Raw genomic sequence first — 23,740 nt, 5'->3', positions numbered from 1 at the left:
TAAATAAATAAGTAGGTTAAAATATGCAGATTTCCTTCTTTAGTCTCAGTTTGGTCATGCATTCTTCATATAGAGAATTTCAGGAATGCTACCATTCTGATTGTTTTGTCTTCACACACCTACCCATGTCTTTTTTTTCCCCATTATATAAACAGAGCTCATCCTGTGCCAGACTCTCTTCTAGGAACATGTGATAAAAAATGAATCAGACATGGTTCCTACCCTGGGGCTCACAGTCTAGTAGAAGTTCAGATAAATGCCAATAACATAAGCAAGTTAAAGACACATAACATAATGGTGTGGGTCATTTTAGATACAGGGTAAGAATGGATATAACCATTCTTGATTTGCCAAAATTCAGCACAGTGTTGGAAATGATGGGGTCACACTTTATTTTTTATTCATTTATTTAGGATTTTAAAGTTTTTATTTGGAAATAATTTTCAGCTTACAAAAAAGCTCCAAGAATAGTACAAGAACTCCTGGGAGGATTATATTAAGTCCTAACCCCATCAGTCTGGAAGCTTGAACCCAATTCTACATAAATGTAGACAATCAGAATTTTGCCCTCTGAATTTGTGGCCCCAGATGTCTTGTGCCAGGGTTGGGGAGGGGAAGGCAAATATTTCCTAATACTGGAAACTTTATAGTCCCATGCTATCTCTTGCATTTATACTTCTCCAGCTCTGGCTATCTAGTTCCTCCTGACTTTGAAAATTTCTTAAGCCCAAGATGTCTCAGAGAGTCTCTAAGAGGGCCCCATTGATTGTGAAGGATCCTTAAATGTAGTGGCACATGCAGTCAAATAAATAGGAAATGACATTTCTCTCATTGCACTGGTTTTTAAATACCTTTTCCAACAGGTCAGCTCTGGAATTAATGTGTTGCAAAAGTCCTACTCTAAGAAACATGTCGTCGGGGAGATTATTTGTTAAAGGAGCTGTGCCATCCCATCTGCATTGGTGCAAGGAGATGGATCAGTCAGAGAAGCACTCTACTACTTTGTTCTCCCCATTATGGGACAACCCCCACCCCGGGGCCTCAAAATTAGGCAGGTCACCTGTCCTCCATTTTACTTCCACTTCCTTCGTGTATCCATTTTGGTTGTCTGTATTCAATCTTGAGATGGACTATAGAAAACCTCTATTTCTCACATGCTTTTTCTTATTGCAGGCATTCTAGGAGCTAGTAGCTGAAAAGAAATGCTGTTGTGGCAATTGTCGATTGTAGAGATTTTGCTATGAGGAATATTTTAGGATTCAGAGTAGAGAATTTTATATAATACCAGAGTAGAGAAAATATTTAGATTAAAGAAACATCTGGCTGGCTATAGGTCACAGGAATGAGATGAGACTGAATGGAAGCTCATTAGTAGGTTTAAACCCCCAACCCTTTTCCTATTCCTCATTTCCTTAATTACTTTATTCTTGATTTTCTTGATTGGCTATGTTGGGCCATTAGCACCCTATTATATGATTAATCTTCCTAGGAGATTTGGAATTTCTCTCTTCTTTCAAATTTCATGTGTGCAAGCCCCTTCTGCCAATGAAGAAAGGACTGGGCACCAACTCAGCTCTAGATAATCGCTCACAACTTCCTGTATTAATCTTTCTATAATCACCTGATCCTCTCCTTTAAAATAATCGATATCAATGCTTTCACTGATTAGGAATTTGAAGGGATTTTTGATGTAGGAAATATGTTAGGGTTTGAAGCCGATGGCCAAGAAAGAATTCTTGAGACATCTTTGGTGCAAAAAGGTGATTTTATTAAAGCATGGGGACAGGATCCGTGGGCAGAAAGAACTGCACCAGGGTCATGAGGAGTGGCCCATTATATACTTTCAAGTTGGGAGGGGGTTAGGGATAGCGTAAGTCTCTAAGGAATTTTGGAAGCAAGGTTTCCAGGACCTTGAGGGAGCTAGCTATTGTTGGGAAAAAGTTATTTATTACCGTCTAATAAAACCTTAGTCATGAGACCCTTCAGATGTGTATCAGTGGGCCATATGCTTGGGGGATGATTACCAACACATATCTTGGGGGTTTAGAGATAAAGGAAATTTCCAAAGCAATTTTTACATGTTAAAGTAGACTTACAGGGGTGCCTGGGTGGCTCAGTCGTTAAGCGTCTGCCTTCGGCTCAGGTCATGATCCCAGGGTCCTGGGATCGAGCCCCGCATTGGGCTCCCTGCTCGGCGGGAAGCCTGCTTCTCCCTCTCCCACTCCCCCTGCTTGTGTTCCTGCTCTCGCTGTGTCTCTCTCTGTCAAATAAATAAATAAAATCTTAAAAAAAAAAAAAAAGTAGACTTACAGGATCCTGGGGTGGGGGGGGCAGGCTAGGATTGCCTTTTGCCCTTAGCAAAGTGTCAACATCAAGGCAGTTGAGTCCTTAGAGGAATGTCACTCTGCCTGTTTCAAGGACTTGTCAATGGGTTGTAGGTAGCAATGAAATTTAATAATTTTTCTTCTGCCTTTGTTTCCCACATCAGTTTTCAACCGTGACTACACATGAGGGCCACCCAGGGAGCTTTGAGAAATCCCAATGCCCAGGCCATACCCTAGGGCAATTAAATCAGAATTTCGGGGTGGAAACCAGTTACCAGTAATTCTTAAAACTTCCTGGCAATACTAGAATACCAATGTGCAGCTACAGTAAGTGTTTCACTCAGTGCTTCTTAACCTTGAATGTGCATACAGGTTACTAGGTGTCTTATTAAAATGCAGATTCTGATTCGGGTCATCCGAGGTGGGCCTGAGCTTGTGTAGCTCTACTGAACTCACAGGCGATGTTGACGCTGCTAGTGGACTTTAAGTAGAAAGTGCTTGTGGAAGCTAAGTCAGCCCTTGCCCTCCCCAATTCTCCTGAACAAAAGAAGTGTGCCGCCCATTTGAAGACTGGATCTGTTCAGTAGCTGAACTCTGTTCAGTAGCAGTGACGCCACTCCACCATCTGGGAGCTTCATGTGACCCTAGGGTCCCAATAGGTCCCATAAACTTCTAGGGCAGAGCTGACAGGGAAAAGTGACTTCCTTCATTCCTTAGAGTCTGGACAGGAGCATGCTCACCCTTCTCCATAATTCTCCCAAGATGCAGGATCAGGTCCCTGTAGGAGGAGAAGTTAAGAAAAGGGCATTTTTGACATTTTAGGGCAAGAAGACTAGCACCTTCTATGTTTACTGAAAAAGAAGCCCCAGTGAGAGTGGGCCAGACTTGAGGACTCAGTAATTTCTTAAAATCAATGTTTCACAGAAGCAGGCACAGCTTTTTCTGGGGGAGCAACCAGAGAGGCCATGGGGGCGGGTCACGTCCGAGCAAAATGAGAAAACTTTGGCTGAAGAGCAAGACCTCGGGTGAACTGGCTCAGCCTGCTCCCTGAGGAAGAGGTTGAGCATTCCAGCCTCCCTTTCAGTGAACATTCTAATGAATAATAATAAAAATAAAATACTTCTTCACACTATTTACAGAAGTAAGCCGATTCTTTATTTAAAACAAAATGCCTAACATTCACAAGAGATGGTTTTTATATCCTCGTTTAACCTGCTGCCTCATAGTGGACCTCGGGAAAAACAAATGAAGTTCATCTCTCACTACTTCCTAAATGCTTCCTGAAGTAGTTCATCAGAGGAGATGGCCACACAGCTCAGTAGGATATGCAATAATGAGCCCTAGTTCTAAAGCCAAACCAGATCTGGGTTTGGATTGTGGCTCTGATCCTCTTTCTTGGTGTGACCTTGAGTGACTTCCTTCAACCTCTTTAATCCTTTGACCTGTCATCTGTAAAATGGGCTCTTGTGAGTATTAAAGATGACCTGTTCAAAATGCCAGGATCTTATCAAGGCTAACTTAGTGGTAGCTATTAGCATTTTAAAATTTTGCCTTGCTTCTTGACACTGTTTTTGGATTGCTTGTAATTAGTTCATCCCAGGTGTGAGAGGATAGTAAAGATAAACTAGTGGCTGTGAGATTTTTGAAAGGTTCTGGGCTCTCTAAGGCTCAGACTCTTTTGGGATATGAAGTCTAAGAAGCAAAAATCTTTAACATCTAGGGAATGAAAGTCACATGGCCGTTCTTAGTCAATGGCTGTTCCTTCCTGTGTCCTCTTCCTTCCCTTCTGGGTGGGTTTCACACTGTGACCTGGTGCTGAGGACAGCTTGCAGGCTCTGGCTGAGCATGGGTGGCAAAGGAGGGTCCAAGTAAGGGAGAGTACACAGTGGAGTATCCAAGGAAACCCGGGGCGAGCTAACTCCTTCTCTGTGTTTCCCCAGCACAGCGAGACGTTGGTTCCCTCCTCTGCAGGCCCAGCATGCTGTGCTAGCTATTTTTCAAGCTACTCTAGGTTTTCTATAACAGGCTCCTCAGCAGATGAGTAGTACAATGCAATTACGTCCATGCATTTGCCATTTCCTTATTCTCAGGCTGTGTAGTCCATACTGGAGAACTGGTATGAAATGCAGTAGCCTTGGGTTTATCCTTCTTCCAAGGAGGGTGCTTTTGCAGCCTGAAAGTATCACAGTTCAGATTATACGGGTTTTGGTCATTCAACTGAAACTCTGAACAGTGGCTTCTTTTAAACCTGATGTATCATTAGTTTGCAGACTGAACCTAATTATATGTTTAAAAATGCTACTCTCTGAAGTTAAAAACATTGTCCTTCACAAAATTTTAGCTTCAGAACAAATGTCTATTTTTATAGGACCTGAATTTATCTTTAGTCCATCCCTAAAGAAAATTCTGTTTTGCTCAAAAAAGTAAAGGGTCAGAGAAGAAGGATGAGAAAGAGAAATTGAAGAAGGAGTCCTTTGTCTTTTGTGATGTTTAGCGATACACTGGATGACTGGAATTTTCCAGGCAGACAGATATCAGCTTTGATGAGGTATCTACTATGAGCCAGACACAATGAGAGGGAGTTACTTCTTATTTTTTATGTGCCAAGAATTATTCTAGACCATTTTATAATGTTTTCATTTGTTTTCACAATAACTCACTGAAGGTGGTATTGGTTACTCATCCACAGAAACAGAGGAGGGAATTGTCTGTTATGGAGTTTTAAGATATTCCTCAAGATTTACATCTAATAAGTGCTTGAGCTGGAAATCAAACCCAGATATGTCAGTCTGTTTACACTAAATAATACTGTGGTAAAAGATGGCCCCAAAATGTTAGTGCCTCGCACAACAAAAGCCTTTCTCCCTCACTGTCATGCCCACTGCATACTTCACATCCATATCATTCTGTGCCCCAGATTATTGAGGGACAGGCCTTGCTTCTCTTGTAGCAGAGAGAAGACAGGATGGAGCCACACAATGCTCTACTTCCACACACACTTCTTAGACCAGAGCCAGTCACAGGCCTTAGTCTGCATCACATTGAGGAGTAAGGAGGAGGAGATGCTACTGGGGACAATAGAACAACTCACCACACCGAGTATAGCTCCAAGCACAGTGTTCTTATCTGCCATGTCGTCTAGATGTTTTGTAAACTGGAGAATGTTATACAAAAAGTGTCATTTATATGATTGTTCACACAATTTGTGAAATCTTGTGTTCCAAATTTTGGTTTTGTCTTCAAAGACTATTTATGTCAAATTTATATACAAAGAAAATTTTATTATGGAGATGAGTAAGTCACAGAGCCTATTTGGACCCTAATTTCAGAAAGCCTATTTATCTAAATATGTCCAAAGATACATTTACCTTTCTTGTGAAAATGATGATTAGTCACAATGACATAAGTTGCTTGGGCCAAAGAATCCCACTAAGTCTGGCCCTTTCCCCCAGTGATTCTAGCCAAAGCAAAGACGTCCACTCTACCCCCCTTACTTGCCCTGCCATCCTTCAAACTCAATAGTGACAATGTTCCAGCTGCCCTCTGACATATGACCTAGAGCTTCATGAAACCATGTGTACAGTATAGTAGAATCTGATTATGCATTTGGTATTCCAACTATATTAATTTATGCATGTAGAGAATGACTTGCTTTGGGGAGAGAAGGAGGAAATGAGGAATTTCCTGTGATAAAAAAAAAAATTCAGTAAGTATAATAACATATTGTGCTAATTCAAGGGGATCAAAGCACTTCCAGACAGAAACTTCTCAGGACAAGATATGGACTTTCTAGCTACATCATCACTACAGTACCACCCAGGAGAGCCCTTCTTCTAAAATATACATGCGTGCATACACACACACACATACACACACATGCAAACACACCCGGAGAGAATGTGTTGAGCATCATTTCACTTCCAGTAAAAGGCACAGCTACTCACAGCTGTCTTAGAATAAAGATGGCTCCAGAACAATTTGACAAAAACTAATATTTACTGAGCTTTAAAATGTAGCATTTTTCTGGAGGCTTTGTATGTATGCTGAACACTGACTGGTTATTTTATGTTTTCATGCCTCAATTTCCCCACATGTATTAAAAATAATACTACTACTAAATTGCTTATCTTTCCGGAGTGGCAAGTTTCCCATCTTTAAAACAAGAATAATAAATAAGATATTTTTTAAAAATAACACTAACATTTAATTCAATGGCCATTAAATGTGTAAAGATATAAAACGCAAAATGCCTAATGCAGTTCCTAGTACAGAGAAAGCACCTGTAATGGCCAATTTTATGTGACAGTTTGGCTAAGCCCACGTCCCCAGGTATTCAGTTGCATAACTGGGGACTAATCAGGGTGCTGCCATGAAGGTATTTTGTAGATGTGCTTAACGTCTATGATCGGTTGATTTTAAGTAAGTTTGACTATCATAGATAATCTGGATGAGACCATTTCAATCAGCTGAAAGACCTTAAGAGCGAAGTTGAGACTTCCCTGCAGAAGAAATTCTGCCTATGGAAAGAGCTTTAGTTCCTACATCAGAGTTCTCAGTCCACCTTTCTTGATGGCTTATCTTACAGATTTCGGACTTGCCTAACCAGCCCCCACTATTGGGCCAGCAAATTCCTTGCATTACCTCTCTTCCTCTTTTGGTAAATAGATTGAGGTACAGATGAATGAACAAAGGGATAAATAGGCTTCTTCGTGAGCAGTGAGTTCCCTGTCATGGGTGAATGTAAGGGGAGGCCAAATGGCCTGAAAAGACTGTAGAGGGCATTCAATGGGCATGCTTGATTTGCTTTGAGGATCTTTAAGTTCCTTTCCAACTGAAGTTCTGGATATCTTTTTCTAACAGTTCCCATTAACATTCCAGAAGTCGAATGAAGGCGGGGGGCGGTGGGGGGGGTTGTCCAATAACTAAGAATAAATAGAAAATCATGGCCAAGAAATGTTAAGATTTTCCTAGAGAATCCAAATGATTTCTTATCTGGGGTATCTGAGGAATGCTAAGTACAGACTTCTGTTCCCAGTAGTATGGTAGAGCAGAGACTCTCAAAGGTCCTACTTCAAAACTATAAGATGCTAGATAAAATAGTACATTTAAAGGTACTGCTGGGTTTTCAGGAATTAAAGAGAAAACTCTAAGACTCTACCAACACTTCCCTAAATTGAGGGAATCAAATATAAGGTGTAATTTCATCTGTACTAAAATCGAAATATTGTTTAGGGCCAGTGTCAGGTAGGATAACTACTAGGAACCCTTAAGGAGGATCATAGTTGTCTCAAACAGAAGCAAGTGCAAATCCTTGCTGGAATAAAGGATCCCAATAAAGGCCCCTGGGATATTCACAGTGTAAGAGCAATCAAATATGGGCTCTCCATCAAAGGTTACCAAACACCTGGAGAAATAATCCCCTGTGAATTCTCTCTCTGCTGGGGAAGGTACCCAGAGTACAGCAGAGATGGGAGAAAATACAGAGAGAGGTAAAGAGATATGTAAGACATAATGAGTATATCTAATGTGTGCAAGTGGAGTTCCAGGAGGAAAGAAAGAAAATGGAGAAGAAACATTTGTAAAGAGGACTATGAATTTTCCAGAACCAATGAAAGATACAAATCCAGAGATACAGGAAGGACAAAATTTATCAAGCTGGACAAATAAAAAGAAAGCCATACCTGCCATAATGTCAGGAAAACACATACCACCAAAGATCAACAGAAGGTCTCAAAGAAACCAAGGGACAAAGAGACAAGTGACCTGTGGAGAACCGATAGGCAGACTGATAGAAGAAATGATGGAAGCCAGAATAGCATAAATAGCAGCTTTGAAATGCTAGAGGAAATAAATCTCAAGCTAGACATATGTGCTCAGGAAAATGATCTTAGAATGAGGATAAAATAAATACACTTTCAGAGAAACAAAAGCTGAGTTCACTAAAAGCTGAGCAATAGTCCTTCACTAAAGGAATTTCTAAAGTTGAAATTCAGTAGGAAAGAAGATGATCTTACAGGGAAGGTGTGACATGTAAGAAGAAATGGAAACTAATTGGTAAATATGTAGACAAATCAACCAAAATAAGGTCTGTATAAAATAATAGTGAAGTGTTATTTAAGGGGTTATAAAGAACCCTACTAAAATAGTAGGCAATAATAACAAGTAAGATAGGGGCAGGCAATCAAAGGTAAAATATTATGCAGCTCTTGTCTTGCTTGGGGATTACAATATTAAGGTTACACTGCATTAAATTTGCATGATAAAAGGAAACTACTTAAGGAAATCTGCAGTTCCAAAGCAGTGGGGGGTAAAGGAAGTGGTAGAGGCAAGTAAATAAATAAATCAACAAATAAACTCCCTGTATCAAAAAACAAAAAGAAAGGAAAAGGAGATTTGAAAAGCAGGACAAATAGAAAGCAAAAGACGTGGTAAAATAAGTTCAATCTCCAATGAACCTGAACAAGGTAAAAGATGGGAGTTACTACATTTCTGGTTATAGGTTGTTTTTAAGGGATAAACATTAAACTTTAGAATGCAAAGATGGCTGAAAATAAAAGGATAAACATACATCTGATGAATATAACCAAGAAAAATATAGGACGAGTGTACTACTTAAGGGAGAAAATATTATCAAGAACATAGAAGGTTACATAATGGCAGAATATACAACCATCCTAAACTTGCATTCATATAATATATAATGTTTTACATATATCTCAATAAATTTAAATATATAAGGTAAAATTTGGTAGAAACAGATTGAGAAATGGACAATTCCACCATCATTATGAAAGAATTCAATACACCTCTCTCAAAAATTGATAAGTCAAACAGAAACCCTACTAAAAATAGAAAAATTTAGAATACCTAAACAATTTAAAAATTTGATTTAAAAAACATATATAAATTCCTCTATCAAGTCAATTGGTAAATATACATACCTGTCAAAAACCCATGAAGTATTTACAAACCTGACCATGTACTAATCTATATCAAACAAATCTCATATTAAAAACAACTGTTATCAAAATCAGTGGCATTCCTATATACCAACAACAAGACAGAAGAAAGAGAAATTAAGGAGTCGATCCCATTTACAATTGCACCCAAAACCATAAGATACCTAGGAATAAATCTCACCAAAGAGACAAAGGATCTGTACTCAGAAAACTATAAAATACTCATGAAAGAAATTGAGGAAGACACAAAGAAATGGAAAAACGTTCCATGTTCATGGACTGGAAGAACAAATATTGTGAAGATGTCAATGCTACCTAGAGCAATCTACACATTCAATGCCATCCCCATCAAAATACCATCCACTTTTTTCAAAGAAATGGAACAAATAATCCTAAAATTTGTATGGAACCAGAAAAGACCCCGCATAGCCAGAGGAATGTTGAAAAAGAAAAACAAAGCCGGCGGCATCACAATTCCGGACTTCCAGCTCTATTACAAAGCTGTCATCATCAAGACAGTATGGTACTGGCACAAAAACAGACACATAGATCAATGGAACAGAATAGAGAGCCCATAAAATGGACCCTCAACTCTATAGTCAACTAATCTTTGACAAAGCAGGGAAGAATGTCCAATGGAAAAAAGACAGTCTCTTCCACAAATGGTGTTGGGAAAATTGGACAGCCACATGCAGAAGAATGAAACTGGACCATTTCCTTACACCACACACAAAAATAGATTCAAAATGGTTGAAAGACCTCAATGTGAGACAGGAGTCCATCAACATCCTAAAGGAGAACACAGGCAGCAACCTCTTCGACCTCAGCCGAAGCAACTTCTTCCTAGAAACATCGCCAAAGGCAAGGGAAGCAAGGGCAAAAATGAACTATTGGGACTTCATCAAGATAAAAAGCTTTTGCAAAGCAAAAGAAACAGTCAACACAACCAGAAGACAATCGACAGAATGGGAGAAGATATTTGCAAATGACATATCAGATAAAGGGCTAGTATCCAAAATCTATAAAGAACTTATCAAACTCAACACCCAAAGAACAAAGAATCCAATCAAGAAATGGGCAGAAGACATGAACAGACATTTTTCCAAAGAAGACATCCAAATGGCCAACAGACACATGAAAAAGTGCTCAATATCGCTCGGCATCAGGGAAATCCAAATCAAAACCTCAATGAGATACCACCTCACACCAGTCAGAATGGCTAAAATTAACAAGTCAGGAAATGACAGATGTTGGCGGGGATGTGGAGAAAGGGGAATCCTCCTATACTGTTGGTGGGAATGCACGCTGGTGCAGCCACTCTGGAAAACAGTATGGAGGTTCCTCAAAAAGTTGAAAATAGAGCTACCATACAATCCAGCAATTGCACTACTGTGTATTTACCCCAAAGATACAAATGTAGGGATCCGAAGGGGTACATGCACCCCAATGTTTATAGCAGCAATGTCACAATAGCCAAACTGTGGAAAGAGCCAAGATGTCCATCGACAGATAAAGAAGAGGTGGTATATATATACAATGGAATATTATGCAGCCATCAAAAGGAATGAGATCTTGCCATTTACAACGACGTGGATAGAACTGGAGGGTGTTATGCTGAGCGAAATAAGTCAATCAGAGAAATACATGTATCATATGACCTCACTGATACAAGGAATTCTTAATCTCAGGAAACAAACTGAGGGTTGCTGGAGTGGGGGGTGTGGTGGGAGGGATGGGGTGGCTGAGTGTTAGACACTGGGGACGGTATGTGCTATGGTGAGCGCTGTGAATTGTGCAAGACTGTTGAATCTCAGATCTGTACCTCTGAAACAAATAATGCAATATATGTTAAGGAAAAAAAAAAAAAGAAGATAGCAGGAGGGGAAGAATGAAGGTGGGGAAATCGGAGGGGTAGACGTACCATGAGAGACAATGGACTCTGAAAAACAAACTGAGGGTTCTAGAGGGGAGGGGGTGGGAGGATGGGTTAGCCTGGTGATGGGTATTAAAGAGGGCACGTTCTGCATGGAGCACTGGGTGTTATGCACAAACAATGAATCATGGAACACTACATCAAAAACTAATGATGTAATGTATGGTGATTAACATAACAATAAAAAATTTAAAAAAACCAACTGTTATCATACTATGTTGTCTGATCTCAATACAATTAAATTACAAGTCAATAAGGAAGTATATAAACATAAAATCCCCACACATTGGAAATTAAAAACATAATATTTCTAAAGACTTATTTATTTATTTATTTGAGAGAGAGAACCCATAGCAGGAGGGACAAGGGGTAAGGGAGAGAGAATTTTAAGACCTCTTGCTAAGCACTGAGCCAGACATGGGGCTCAATCCCACAACCCTGAAATCATGACCTGAGATAAAACTAAGAGTTGGTTGCTCAACCTACTGGGCCACCCAGGTGCCCCCAAAATAGAATACTTCTAAATACCTCACAGGACAAAGAAGATACAGTGAAAATTAAATATACATATATATTTATATATGATATATAACATATATATTAAAAGCTAACTAATAATTAAAATCCAACATATAAAATTGTACAGGTTGCAGTTAAAGTTGTACTACAGGGAAAGTTTTAGCCTTAAATATGTGTATTAGAAAAGAAGGCTTAAAATGAATAAGCTGGATAATTTAGAAGTTAGAAAAAGTATGACAGAATAACTCAGAACGTAGGAAGTTAGAGATAAGAAATGTAAGACCTATGATTACAGAAAGATAAAATCAGAAACAGTACTTGAAAAGATCAACAAAATAATTGGAATGGTCAGACTTGACCAAGAAAATTAGATAGTAAGCAACACTTCAAATACTATGAATAAAAACTAAGATATTCTTACAGATAAAGCAGTGCAGGGTCCTGACAACTTCATCATAACTCAGGGACCAGACCTAGTTATTCCTATTTTGCAAATAAGACAGATAAGGTTAATCACACACCACTCACCTTGTGGACTTTGTGGCTTGCTCCAGGGCAAACAAAATAATGGGAGAGCCAAGTTCCAAACCCCGTTTTAAATTTCAATATTTTGCCTATAAATAACAATCAACCCCGCCAAACTATCTAGTCAAAACATATAGGACGTAACTAAAAGAAGTTGTAAGGAGGTTTGTGAAATTACTCTTGAAAATATCTGAGCTAACCTAGAGCAAGAGAAAGCATGAAAAGACCAAAGAAATGCAAGGGAGATCTGGCTCGCTTCATCTCATTTCAATAACCTGCAGAATTTCAAAGTCAAAAGACCTTTCTAGTTATTCCTTGTTGCGTCCTCAGACACAGTCATCTACAAAACCACTCTCCTAACATTTTCATTCCAGCTTTTTTGCAGCCCACCTGGATGATGTTGGGTATTTGAAGTTCTTTAATTCAACAGCTAGGTAAACAAGGTCTCCTCTGGAGGTGGACGCAGCAGATAACTTAGTAGCATGCTCCATCCATGACTCCGACACATCCCTAGTGGCTACAATGGCAGAAAGTACATTTGTCTTTAGCACTTATGTGAATACGCTGAAGGGAATAATAGAAATGGTTTGGGGGATATTTGATAACCTGGTCCTGGCTGGGAATTAATCAAGGGATTCGTGTGAGAGAAACTGGGCAGATACTGTAGAGAAAGATCTAAACAACATTATAGTCTTTTCTAATGGTCTGGATGGGAATTTCCAGGAGTTCAAGATACGCTGGTGAAGTCAATCCCTGTCCCTCTTGGTTACTTCTTTAAGCATGCTTGCCTTGAATGGTGATGACAAGAGAAGCGAGGAAATGTGTGCTGAGCAGCTCCTCTGTGAAAGCACGTCACACACTTGCATATGGTAACAAACGCTATTGAATTGACCCCATTTTATGGTTAGGGAAATGGTAGCTGGTGGTTGAGTACCTTGCTCAAGGACTCCCAGAGAACAGTCAGAGTCACGATTTGATGCTGTCTTGAAAGGCCCTGCTCAGAAAACTACTGTCCACAACATCACGGAACACATCTAAAATTGATGCTTCACCCCCTCCTCTTTCACATCCATTTCTTCCCCCAAACTCCCAAACTTGACACTGATCAAGGAAACTCCTAATCCTGATCAAATTCCTAGCCATCAAGGGTTTAAACCTCATTTTTTTCTCTATGTTCAGGTCCCAAATTCTTTGTAGTCTATCTCCTAAATGTTTTCATACTTTCCATTTCCCTTTCATTGCCACTGTCACAATCCAGAGGAATATAACCTTTATTTGGGATTATACGGGTCCTGTCCCGACAACCTTCCCATTAACTTTAAACATCCTCAGGAAAGTCCTCCTAGAACCATCTTTCCCACTGAAATGGTGATTCTGTGTCATGCTGGGGACAGATGAGAATCACCTTGGATGGACTGTACATGTAGGTGTGGGTGGTGCTGGGGGTGGTGGTGATAAACGCTCACAAATTAACTGAGCCTTTTGCTCAACCCACTATTGAGATTCCCTAATGGGGTCCTTCTCCCTCTGCTCTCACTATGACAATTATTGCTGTAAAAAGTGTGTGATGCTGATAGAGCTTATGTTCTTTGGCTGTGTTATATGAATGAGGTTTAGAACTACTGCCCTAAATGATGAACTTCTTGAAGGAACATCTTCTATCTCTGAGGTCTAATGCCTACCAAAGGACTTCATGTTCAATAGACAAGCAATAAGTATTTGCTTAAAAAATGAGCAAACTATTAACTCCTTCAAGGGAGGGACTATCTCTTTTATCAAGTATACTTAGCCCATAGTTGGTGCTAAATACATATTTGCTGAAATGGTAAATAAATGAATGAATGAACAGTATCACTTTTACTAACACATTCAGTTAAGTTTGGCAATGTTTTTGGTTGGTTGCTCCTTTCTCTTTTAATGTTTACAAGTGGAATGACTGAACCCTTTACTGTTGACATTCAACCTAGCTTTCTAAGATATATAAGAACTTTTAAAGACATTAATGGGACCTATATTCCATTCTACATTCCAAAAAAGCTAACTCATAATACATTTACTCATATTAAGGTTAATTAAAATAACAAATTGCTTTGCTTTCAGCTGGCATATATCAAATTAGTGCATTAGTAAACTTTTGCTGCCACATCATAAATTCTGGTTGGCTGATATATATTTCTGATTAATAAAAATAATGACACACATTAGTTTTTGCTAAATAAATGCAGGTTATTTGATACAAAACATCTTTCAAAGCATGGTCTCTGTAGAAAGAAACACATTAAAGGGCATCCATGCCTCCCCACTCCTAGTAAGGCAGTGCGCAGGACAAACAAGCGAGAGGTCTCTGCTACCTCAAGCAGACTGATAGATATAATCATCCTCACATCTGAAAACTGGCTTTTACTATTTTCCCTTAGATTTTGCAAACGGAATTGTAACATTTCTCATTCTAAACCTCTGAGAGACAAGTTTTCTTTACTTCCTCCACCTCTGAGAGGTAATGGTGCCCAGACAGTTTAGGTGACTTTACAGGAGTCACAGACCACAGAGCCAGCCCTGGAATTCCTCCCTCTCAGTCCCAAACCAACCACTTAATTCACCAGGGTATTCTTTCTTTCTCATGTACAGAAGAAGCTAAAGCTAATGTTGCCTATTCAATTATCTATTCAGTAAATACTTATTGTGCACATACTATGTGCCATTTGGGCTAAGAGAACTCCAGTTGGGAGACAAGTGGGGGGTCTTGAAGATGACCCCAAAGAATCCTGATGGGAGACTTTTACCCACATGCAACTCCCTGGGTCACACCCTTACCCACCTTCCAAAAACTCAATGGCTCTCCATTACATGGTAGAGTTCAAATAGTTCTGGTCTGTTGTTTTAGGCATTCCATGACTGGGCCCATCTGCCCTTTCTTTCACCATTTCTTTGTGCTCCTTCATGCTCTAGTCACAAAGGGCTTGTGACTTTTTCTCAACACACCATCTACACGTTCATCCAGGTCTCTGTTCATGCTGTTCTCCCAGTTAGGCTCAACATTCAACCTCCAACTATTGAAACTTACCCATTTTTAACGTGGTATTTTTTCTGCTTTTAAGTCCATAAAGCTGTTCATTTTTGTCTTCCCTATACACGAGGCACTTCTGAGCCTGTCTCTCCCACTAGACTAAGTTCCCTGAAGCAGGGGCAAGCCTCACTCATCTGTCTGCCTCCACGAAGTTCCATCTTAACATTGATAACCTCCATAAATGCCCAATGTCGACCCTGACTCTGTGCCAGCCTTGCTACCAAGCACAATACTTTATTTAATCCTAATAGCAGCCCACTGGGCATGTGCTACAGTGCAGAGACCCAGTATATTGTTAGGACCCTCCTTCTGGGACTCCAGACTTCAATATGTACCCTCCTCCACAAAGGGAAATGGAGAGAAAAGCCTACAGACATGGGGCTGTCCTCCTACATCTAAGTTGTGTTGAAGTCTTACTCATGAGACGGTAGGAAGGGTGTCGGAGGGTCTTTGATGTGTTGGGAAAGGCAGTCTCCTGCATGAGGTCTTTCAACTCTCACTCAGTGGCATAAGAATGGCTCTTGGGCCTAGAACACACCTAACCAAGAGAAGAATAGCCTATGCAGCCTCGTCTTGTGTGGGAATATCTTTCCCTATTTCAAATTCAACGTGTCCTCCTTTGTTTTGCTCACGTGCACATACATGTGCCCTTGGCCCTCAGACATGCCTCCAGCTTCTGTATTTTGGACCCCATGGGGGCGGAGCTGAGGTCCCCTGGAGTAAGCAGTGGAGTGTGTGCAGCCACATGTACGGCGCTGGCTGAGGACTAGATCTGCTGGCCATGGGGCACCGCCACAGTGCAAGAGGTTGGACTTTATGCACTCTTTCTCTCATCTGCTGGAAGTAAACATTGCAGCCTGGGGTGCACGTGTTGCCTGTTCTCAGCAATCTTAACTCTTGCCCTAGTCTTTTTCGTGGGTGCCACTTATCTGACTTTTAACCACGGCTGTGCTAGTTGTTGACCCAGTGGACAGTGAAGCAGGACACTTTCAGGAGAGAGAGAGAAACGGGGCTCAAAAAGAGGTAGAGACCTGGGCAAGACAGCTTCAAAGCAAGATAGCGAATACAAAGGATGGTATGCAAGAACGTGTGGCCCACACTCACGAAAGGAGCCTTGGGGTTCTCAGAGAAGAATAAAAGGAGGACGGTTATGTTTCCTCCCATCTATTCTCTCTCTGTGATTATGATGGACTCTGAATATGTCTTCGATAGGATAGAATTCTGAGGGTACCTGTGATTGTCAGAGATTACAAGGTGGATTCATGATTTCTGACGGGCTTCTGAATGCATCTGCCTCATTCCCTTCTCCCCATAACCGAAGCATTCCAGGAAGAGAGCCTAGCACTGCTGCAGAGCAGGCGTAGCGAGCATCTTGGAAGAATCCAACAATACCAGGCTTCCCGCAAGGCTGCTGTGTACCTGCTGTGATAGTGGACTGCCATCTTTGAGATGTGACATTATGTCATTGACAGGATGGGAATTATTCATGCTCATTGTCAGATTTGGAAACTGAGGTGCATATTAGAGGACTGCCTTGCCCCTGGTTACAGCACTCACCATAGGGGGCTGGGGTGCTGTATGCTAGACTTCCCGCTGAATGTCTGGGGCTTTGGGAGCACACTCTCCAAATTCTGGTCATGAACAGAGGAAACATGTTCAGTGTGCACTGCATAGTTCAGGTTTACAGCTAATGAACAAACACTGTTATTTTTCCTCTACTGCGTTTCATTCTGGAGCTAGCACACTACCAATATCTACTTTATTGGTGTAGAGTAAATTATTCAGTTCTTAATTACCATATTATGAATGTTTAATTTTGTCCTGATATTGTCAAAGAGAAAACGTGCCCTCACACCAGTGGGCTCTGTTCCCAAAATGTGGTTCCACTTTCATTTCTGCAGCAAGAGCAACCATTTGCACAGGGGCCCTGAGACACACACAGTCTTCACCTAAGGATTCCCCAAAGCCACACACTTCCCTCCTTATCTAAGAGCTAGTGATTAAAGCAAGCAACTGTTAACTTCTGACCTATAAAGGACAGCACCATTCTTAAAATAATTTCTAGGGAAACAGGAAAATATTTCAAGAAAAAAAGAACTTTTTTATTTTTTTATTTTTTGGAATATATATAATAGAGTTAAATTTTGTCTTAATTAAGGCGGCAGGGTGAATGGGAGGTTTTTTGTAAAGCAGATAGATCTCTACTATTTATTACCAATGCTCATGTGTACCTGCATCATTTTTATAAATCCTCAGTCCCTGCAGGGCTGCCATCCACCCAATGAGAACTTTTCAGGATCGTTCTCACCCAACTTTTTCTTCACATTTGAACAATGATGAGGTTCTTTTTTTTTTTTAAGGTTTTATTTATTTATTAGAGAGAGAGAGAGAGAGAGAGAGAGAGAAGCAGACTCCCCACTGGGCAGGGAGCCCAATGCGGGGCTCAATCCCAGGACCCTGAGATCATGACCTGAACTGAAGGCAGACGCTTAACCAACTGAGTCACCCAGGTGGCCCATGATGAGGTTCCTTCTAATCCATCTTGGAAAACTCTGGGCTCTGTCTCCTCCTCATCCCCAATGCCACTTCCCTCACTCTTGCTCCCATCACTTACCACCCAGCCTATTGCATTAGCTTCACAGCTTTTCCATGGAAAAGTCCATAATGATGGAGAAAAAATATACCCCAGGGGCTGGGGTTTAGTCCAAGCTGGGTGCAGGTGCCATGTTTCTTTGTGGTCTCTTATTTTATCTTAAAAATTGTGAAGAATTTTGCATCCCAGTAATTACATGGCTTTTAATATAAAAATCATATGTTTTACCACCACCTGCTAAAGTCTTTGAGTAAACTGCCACTCTTGGAAGATGCTCCAAATCTATCCCTGGGCTTTGTGGCCCCTCTGAAAGACCACCTCATAGTCTCATTCTTGGAGGTATATTAGTTTAGAAGTTCTACAAAACTAACCATATGTGATAGAACCTCAAGGTCACAGATTTTTATTGACCCTCTACCAAATGCCTGACACTGAGATCCTTTGCTTAAAGGATCTCATTTGTTGTCTAACCACTCCTGGTTATTCTTATTTTATAGATGAGGGAATTGAGGTTTAAATGGACCATGAACTCTGCACAGAAAAAAGACAGGAGGGAAATACAGCAAATAGTGAACAGTGGTTTTGGGTGATTTTAATTTTTTTAATATATTTTTTCTCTTTCCAACCTTTCCACAATGACCATGAACCATTCTTCCTAACAGAACTAATATAGACTATATGAAAAGGTTAAATGAGATAATCCATCTGAGATTCCTTAGCGCAGTGCTTGGTACATCAATTTTATTTTCATTCTTTATTCATTTTCTTAGCCATCAGAGCATGCAGCACCCACAGTCCTAATAAAGAACCAATAAACCCAGGTTCTAGTCAATTGGATTAACAATACAACTACAGATGATTATAATGTTATTTCTTCCCAATAATAAATAGACAACTATAAATTACATGCACATGGGATAGGTGGGTTATAATATCTCTTATTAAACTGAGTTTAAGACTTTGGTTATCCAGTCAAGGCATAATAATATCTCACATTTATTAAGGTCTTACTATGCAAAAGATCCTATGCTTTGTACTTTAAAGGCACCTCATCTTTTAGTTATATCAACAACTTTATGAGATAGGCAAGACTATTATCCCACAGTCATAGAAAAGGAAACAACACAGCCCAGATAGCTGAACAATATGGGGAAGCACCAAGATTCACAAATGATTGGGTGTGATTTAACATTTCTTCTCTGAAATCCCCATGCTATGCTGTCAGTCTATGCCTTATTGCCATTTCCACACATGCATTTCTAATTTTAAACAAGCCCCACACTGTTGAGTGCCTGCTATAGATCAGACACTCCGCTCCATCTTGTTTTATCTATATCATAAAGTTTACCTCCTTGGATCCTTTCACATGTGCAAAAACAGGTTAAACAATTTGTCAAGGAGTCCCACAGCAAGGGGCGGAGTTGGGATTTAAAACCAGGTCTGACCCAAGAGACATCTCATTTTGCTGCCTCTGTGTTTGCGCAGGGCCATAAAGTCCACGATGCTCAACACACACACACCAGATTTTTAAGCACACTTGCAACAGAAAGGCAGGGCAAGTAGAAGTACCAGACTTGCCGTTAGCAAAATTCAGCTTCGACTCTGCGTGCAGAGGCCTTCGGAGCCTGTGGAAGAAGCGCTGGGCCTGCTCTGAAGCAGTTCATTTGTCTGCCCTCTCTGCAGTTCCCGTCCACTGCGGAGGTTTATGGCCGCCCCGGCCACCTTGGGGGCCGCTGCCCACCGAGCATGTCTGTTTCACTACAGCAGACAAATGGACTGTGCAGAAGAGAACACGCTGATACTCTGCTCTACTATTGATATGCAACACATCCCTGACCTAGAAAATGGTCCTGAATCCCAACTAAAATTTATAGACCCCGGTTCCGCTGGGCTGAAAGAGAAGATAAATAGGCCGGCAGGAAGTTATTTGTTGGGGACTTGATCGCTGGACGTGGATGCTCACGGCCCTGTCCAAGCTCATGAGCCCAGGCAGGGGCTGTTCTGCCTCCCAAGAAGCTGGTGGAGCCACGTCAGCGAGGATGCTGGTTGAGGAGACTGGGCGGCAGTTAGAGGGGCGGGACAAGCTTCTAGGTGAGGGAAAAGGCTTTTGTCTGCCCGTCCAGTGCCCTTCCTGTAGGGCTCTCCTCAGAGAAGCAGTGGAGACTCACACCCATTCAGTCTTCCTGGGTGAGGTGGGTGTGGAACAGTGTGATTTGGGATTTCTCTGCCCTACGCCGGCTGTATGTAGGGCAACCCTGAGTTCACAGAGTTGCAGGTGCCCTCAGTCCTATGACTGGGGTTCTGTTGCATATCCTCGCTTTCACCTTAGCTCTCTTGCTGGGAAGAGCCTACTCTGGGTGCAGGCACACCCCACTTGACCCAGTCAGCACTTTCTTCTGGCAAGGACCCCCAGACAAGTGCTCTGCTCCAAACCAGAATGACTAGTTAACAGAGTACCACTCACCTGTCTACAGGTACACTGCTTGTTCAAACTTCCCAGCACCACATCCTACCCAAAATTCTTAACCCTATGTCAGATCTGGATGTTTTTAATCAAGTCCTGATTTGCTGCATCCCTTTGGATACTCTGTCATATTGCTAGTAGCCTATTCCTTTAATCTTTTTTTTTTCCTATTCCCTTTCTGTCTTCCTCTATTTTCCACCACATTTTTCCATGGAGGACTAAGTCTGCCTTGAAGTTGAGCCTACAGAGTGATAAAAATCTCCTAGGTAGACCCTTTAAGACATTATGAGAAGCACATACTCCTGTGACGTTTGGGTTTGGATATGTGTATTCACACTTGCAGCCAACAATTACTGCATGAGCCCCTATTACCTATTTTACTCTGTGTTAGGCAAAATAGAGTTACAAAAGAAATACATAAAATTGATCCTTTTTTCCAGGAAAGAAAAGTACTACTCACATTGGATCGGTTCCATAGCAATGCTAATAAGTAAAGGTAAGGTATCTATATATCATAGAAAAAATCTTGGGTCAAGAGTAATAAGACTGGAGTTCAAGACCTGATTTCTCCATTATTAGATATATGATTTTCTGCAAATTAGTTATCCTCTATATGCCTCAGTTTCATCATCTATAAATATGAGTGGAATATGCCTTTCTCTCATTGGGTTGTTATGAGGATCAAAGGAGGTAATATTTTTTGTAATTGCAATAATTATTGTAAAAAGGGCTATGCAAACTATGAATTCTATACAAATGTAATTTATGCATATTATCCTTTGCCTAATAGCTGACAACCAAAGTAGAATTCTGAACAATACGTGCCAAAAGTGTTCTTGCAATGAGGAAAACAGAATTAGATAGATTCACTCATTCAGTCAATAAATATTTACAATAAATATTTACTGAATACCTACTAGGCATTCAATGCTAGGTACCAAGTCTCTTCTGTCAAGGAATTTATAATGGAGAAAACAGAATATACCAGTAGGAGATAAATTCTACTGGAGGCAGGCAGGGTAACACCAGTGGGGAGAAGCGGTGGTGGTCATGGGAAGTCTCTTAATTGGATTACATGTAAGCAGAAATAGGAATGATATGTAGGAGCAAGCCATATGGATAATCAGTGAAAGGCCATTTTAGGCTGAGCAAGGAGTAAATCAAAAGTCCTGAGTGAAAGGGAGCTTGCATGCTAAGGTACAACACATGGATCAGAACTGTTGGGGAGTGGGAGGAAGCGATCTCAGAAAGGGAGTGTGGAGCTGAGGGACAGAGGGCTGGCTCATGTAAGACCTCGCACGTGACACTAAGCACTTTGGGTTTTATTCTGAGTTGGAGCAATGTTGAAATTCCAAAAGAATGGTTAGATATGAATTGCATTTTTAAAGGACCATCTGACTGAGTTTGTAGAAAGGTTTCAGGGGATGAAGGCCAGAAACAGATGATTCCGGTTTGACCTAGGATTGTGAAAAGTGGTTAGATTCTGGGTATTTGCTGATGACTGGGTATGGGGTGTGGGAGAGAAAGGTAAGACCAATATGACTCCAGTGATTGTGGCCTGAGACACTGACAAGGGGGAGGACTGGGAGCAGAGCAGTTCTGATGGGGATGCAGGTGGAACTGAGAAGTACAATCTGGAGTAGTGGCAATCTAAGAAGATTTTATGCTTTCCCAGTAGGAATATTACACAAACAGTAGGATTTAGGAGTCTAGAGTTCAGGGAAGAGGCCCAGGCTGGAGATTTAAATTTGAGAGTCATCAGCTGGAGACGACATTTAAAACCAAGGGATTCCACAAACCCACCTAAGGAGGGAGTGCAAAGAAGGGGTTCTGTGCCTGAGCACAAGTCATAAAGGTCCAGGAAGTGTGGAATCCAGCAAAAGAGAGGGCTGATAAAAGGCCACACAGAAGAAGAAAGGCTGGAGCCCAGCTTCCTTGACTATAAAGCGCTAACACGTCTGCACGAACACTTAGACAGTAGCTACCTCCCGTGAGCCAGGAGCTTCGCATGCATTCCCTAATCCTCACAAAAATGGCATTGTCTACCTGCCCCCCCACCCCGCCACCCATGCCACAGTGTGGGGAAGCCAGGCTTAGAGAAATTAAGTGACGTGACTCAACCAAAGTTACACACTGGGAAATAGAAGACATTGGGTTTAAAATCCAGTCTGTGTGGCTGGGTAAAATTTGAAGCATGAATTGTGGAGTGGCCAGGGGCTGTGTACTTGGTACTGTGACAGGAATGCCTCAGGCATTGCACTAGCCATGTAAGCATACTGGACCTCACTTCATCCTCATCACGTGCCGCTGACGTCAAAATGATGAGCTCTGTTTTTTGAGTTGAGGAAACAGAGATGCAGAAAGCTTAAGTAACTTGCCTCTGGTCTCACGTCACAGCTAGTGGCGCCCAGGATGGGCAGGCAGGCTGCTGCCCACAAACTCCACTTGCTCTTTATTTACTCTTCATGCTGAAGTAAACAGACAAAAAAGGCCTGAATATGCTCTTTCATTGGTCCTGCTAAGAAGTAAGAAATGCAAGATGGGCCCTCCGACCTGTCTGGGGGAAAGCAGCCCACAGCGTTTCTTCCTGCCCTTTGTTCACTCAAGTCCCCAGTTCTTCCAGAAACTAGTCTGCACTGAACTGGGGCCCTGCACAGACTCAGGCAAGGCCAAGATGCCTCATCTACGAGGACCCCTGAGTCGCTGATTTGGAAATTGGCACATGCACTCACAAACACATTTCATGTCAACTGAGTTATCTGGCACTCATGACCCAAATTAGACATTCAAGGCATCTGGTTGCCATTGAAGGGATGGGACACAAGACCTAGAGGGTCTGGTATAGATGGGAAGCAAAGGAAAATGACTTTGTGAGTTTTATTTGTGGGCCCTGCTACTATGTTCCAGGCACTAGGAGAACTAAGAATGTGTGTGTGTGTGTGTGTGTGTGTGTAGTGTGTGTGTAGCAGTGAGAATAAAGGATCGCATTCTCCATTTTATAGATGAGGAAACTAAAATCAAGAAACTCAGGTGAAGTACATTTCTCAAGTACATACAACTAGTAAATGGCAGAGTCGGGCCAGTTCAGTGCAGACTAGAACTAATAAACCTTTACAGTAGTGCTTCTCGAACTCGAATGTACACAGGAAGCACCTGGGGATCCTGTTCAAATGCAGACTCTGACGCCACTGGGCCTGGGGAGCAGCCTAGTTCTCTGCATTTCCTACCAGCTTCCAGGTGCTGTGAATCTGCAGATCATACTTTGAGTAGCAAGAGTAGCAAGGCCTTAGGAATCACTGGGCACCATTCATTCACTCATTCATTCATTCATTCAAATATCACCTGTAATATTTACC

This window comes from Mirounga angustirostris, unplaced genomic scaffold, assembly GCF_029215605.1.
Source record: "Mirounga angustirostris isolate CCGP_5_RB_7025 unplaced genomic scaffold, mMirAng1.0.hap1 SCAF_13, whole genome shotgun sequence".
NCBI lineage: Eukaryota > Metazoa > Chordata > Mammalia > Carnivora > Phocidae > Mirounga > Mirounga angustirostris.
Note: the sequence above shows the minus strand (reverse complement) of the source record.